We start from the raw sequence: 3,901 nt of genomic DNA, 5'->3' as shown, positions 1-3,901 counted from the left end.
GAAGGCACTTGAATCTTGCGAAATTGAGGTTACCTTCAAGAACTATAAAAACCATCTACTAACTAACTAAATAGTTTTTAGGCCAATGAATAACAAAAAGTTCAAATAACAGTAACTTTAGGTACAACAAGATGATTTTTTTTTAATAAAGCCATTTGCTGTCGGGCACTTGTTAAAACTGAAACATAACCGTCAATATAAAGTAGGTAGTGAAAAAATCTTATTTTAAACGCAGCTAAAAATATTGAAATTTTATCATGAAAATTGTCCGTAATCCAAGAATACCATATCATTTACAAGTACAATTTCTAATCCAAGATAAATGAAAACTAAAATAAATTTCCAAATATTATATTTTCTTATAGAATATTTTATTCAAAAAGATAAGATAAATAATTTTGCATTTTTTTTTTTTAAGAAATGGACGTTTAATCCAAATAGTACAAAAGCCCAACAGTAGGAAAAAGGCAGTAATCTCACCCCAATTTTTGATTACTTTAATGACAACTAGGTATAATTAATGGTCAAAATGGATGAGTCTGCCAAGTATAGGTAGGGGGAATAAAAAATGGCGGCTGTTTCAATGCGATAAAAAAAACTAATTTTTCATTCGGAGCTCTATATCTCAAAAAGTAGGAACAACACAAGAAAACCTAAATGAACGTCATTTAAAGAAGAGAAAATTTGCTAAAATATGAGCCATAATAGAGTTATTTACGTTAAATAGATTTCGAGATATAGCTTTTTAAAAAGCAACATTTCATAAAAATGTTGTATGGGCGTGAAAGATCAGTAGTTAGTGAATTTATTTTGAAAAATCTATATCCCAAAAACCATTTGACGTACAGATGTCTATTAGCACTCAAATTAAAGCTAGTTTAATGAGCTATAAAGTATTTTATGATGTTTATCTTCGTAGGAGTTATAGTTTACATAGAATTTGCTAAAATAAACTGATTTATAGTTGTTTGGACAAATTTTCATTTGCCATATTCATATGTGAATATCATAAAAACTAATACTCCTACGAAGATAGGTGTCATAAACTAAAACTACTTTAAGTTAAATTTCCTTTATTTTGAGTCTCGGCAGACATATGTGCGTCTTATGGATCTAGAGATATTTTAAAAAATCCAACATTTTATACTAACAACTAGAAATAAACATTTTGTGAGTTTATTTTGTCAAACAATATAAAAACTACTTCTCCTACAAAGATAAACATAATTAACTATTTTGTAGTAAATTTAACTAGCTTTAATTTGAGCGCTAGCAGACATCTGTAAGTCCAATGGTTTCTGAAATGAAGTTTTTCATAAATCAATAAATAAGATTTCGTACAATAAGAACAACTATAAATCAATTTATTTTAGCAAATATCATGAAAACTACTATTCCTACGAAGGTAAAGGTCATGAACTTCTTTATAGTCCATTAAACTAGCTTTAATTTGAGTTCTAATAGACATCTGTACATCACATAGTTCCTGAGATATAGATTTCTCAAAATAAATCAACTAACTAATCTTTCAGTAGATTTTTAAGATATTTTTCTTTTTAAAAAGCATTATCTCGAGAACTATTGGACGTAAATAGCTCTTTTAGGGCTAATATTTCAGCAAATTTACTCTTCTTTAAATAATGATCTCTTACATTTTCTAGTTTTTTGGTAGTTTTTCATATATAGAGCTCTGAATGAAAAATCAATGTTTTTTAAAGGTTTTGATACAACCGCCATTTTTTAATCCCCCTACCTATAGTTGGCAGATTCATCAATTTTGACTAGTAATTATACATAGTTTTTATTGAAGTAATCGAAAATTGGTGTGAGATAACTGTCTTTTTTTCTTCCCGGCTCTTGTACTAAAACAAATCGTAATAAAAATACTTGTTTTTATGTAAGCATTCTAACGTGATCGTCAGTGTTCTATCATTTTCCTTAGTTATTCAAAAACAATAGAAGTGATAGCAAAAGAAAAAACACCTCCGGTCGCTGCACAAAATGCCGATCCATCAACGCTAATGAACAGACCAGCAACTAAAAGGTCGCGAGGAGGCTTAATTAAATAGTACACAAAGGCTGTGGTACCGTAGGAGCAGCAAATCAGGAAGGCCTTGCAGCTATGATGGATGGGCCGCCAAAGGGAGCGGGTGTTTCCTTCTACCTTGGAGGGATATGTCACGGTAGTGGATCTGCAAGCACTCACGATGAGAAGTACATTTTTGGCAACTTCCATGAAAATATATATATGAAGTGTTATTGAGGATTCCCAAACGATTCCGAGTTCAAGCTTCCTGGCTATGAACATTTAACGTAAAATGTCCACTGACAGCTGTTACGAGTAATAGAGGCAATCAAAAAATGATTGCTTGCTTCGAAACGACAGGAGAAATGTTATTTCAGGCAAAAGAAAAACTTATCTGTGCATTAGCTTGGTTTCCTCCTCCCTCTTCATTACACTCCTAGTAATCTATGGCCAGAGTTGTGCAAAAGTTAACTATAGCTAACAACTATACACTAAAGCTAAATTAGCTGTAGTTGCATTGGAAACTAAAAATTAACCGGTTAGTTGTTAGCTGTTTGCTCATAGGTAACTCTTGGAACTAAATTAGCTATGGTCTGAAATCAGCAACTAACATTTAGTCATGAAGCGTTAGGCCATAGCTAAATTTGATGTTTAGTTAGTGCTATCTTTAGTTTTAACTGAAAAATTAAAAAATAATATTATAATACAAAAATCCAAGTACAGGATTCATTTCAACTCTTCTTATATCTGACATATGGCCACGTCTATGTTTTCTCAGGTCAATTCATTAATTTCAGAGGTGCTGAAATTAAAAAATAATCAATATTGCAACACACTTGCGTATCGATTTATTTTAATTTTGCGGATCTAACATATTGGGGTCCATTTTTATATTTTCGGAGGTGCTAAAAACGAAAATTAAATCGAATTAGTGATCTCGCGCTTGCTAACCAATTTATTTTAACTTTTCGGATTACTGACATATTGGGGTCCCTATGTATGTTTTCGGGGATGCTGAAAATAAAAAAAAAAACAATTTTATAAACGTTCACTTGCGTTTAGATTTAACCGTTAGGATTTATGAAATATTGTGGGCCCCTTGTTGAATGTTTTGAAAGTTACTATAGTTTTTTTTTTGATTTTTTACTCATTGGAACAGTTATAAAGATACATACAAATGTTAGAAACCTGAATAAAAAAATATCGATTCGTTGAATCGCGATCATAAAATCTATTTTATTTTCGTTGTTAGCACCATCAAAAATATATATAGGGACCACAATATACTTCATACCCAAAAAGTTAACATAAGTCGATTCACAAGCACGGGATCACAAAATCGATTTTATTTTTATTTTCACCACTCCCGAAAACATATCCAGAGACACCAATATGTTAGAAATCCAAAATGTTAAAATAAATCTATACGCAGTCGTGTGATCATAAAATCGATTTTTTTTTTTGATTTTTTATGTTATGGAATATGTTAGGGAAACCACTAATAGGGTTAAAGAATTAGTTCCCGTAAAAAATTGTAACTTTGTTACTACTTGTAACTTAACTTAAACTAATAACTAATTTAGCTATTGACGGTTAGCTAGCGCTATGTTAAATCTTACATCAATATTAGCTAGCTAATGCCCATCTTTATCTATGGCAGCGGTTTCCAAACTGGGAGCCGGGCCATCGAGCGAATGCCAATTTCTCAAAAAGATCACAAAAAAAAAAAAAAAAAATAGGAAATTTAAAATCAAAATAAAAAAAAAAAAAGGTTCATTCGAACAATTGCTATTTTTTGTATCAATCTGTTATCGTTTTTAAGATGGTAAATTGATGTCCCTAACACAGTTGTACGTTCGATTGAAAGTATAAGTC

The sequence above is a fragment of the Halyomorpha halys genome, unplaced genomic scaffold (genome assembly GCF_000696795.3).
Source record: "Halyomorpha halys isolate HHAL.00 unplaced genomic scaffold, Hhal_1.1 Scaffold453.1, whole genome shotgun sequence".
Lineage (NCBI taxonomy): Eukaryota > Metazoa > Arthropoda > Insecta > Hemiptera > Pentatomidae > Halyomorpha > Halyomorpha halys.
The sequence above is the reverse complement of the archived record's forward strand: the minus strand, read 5'-3'. Positions refer to the sequence as shown.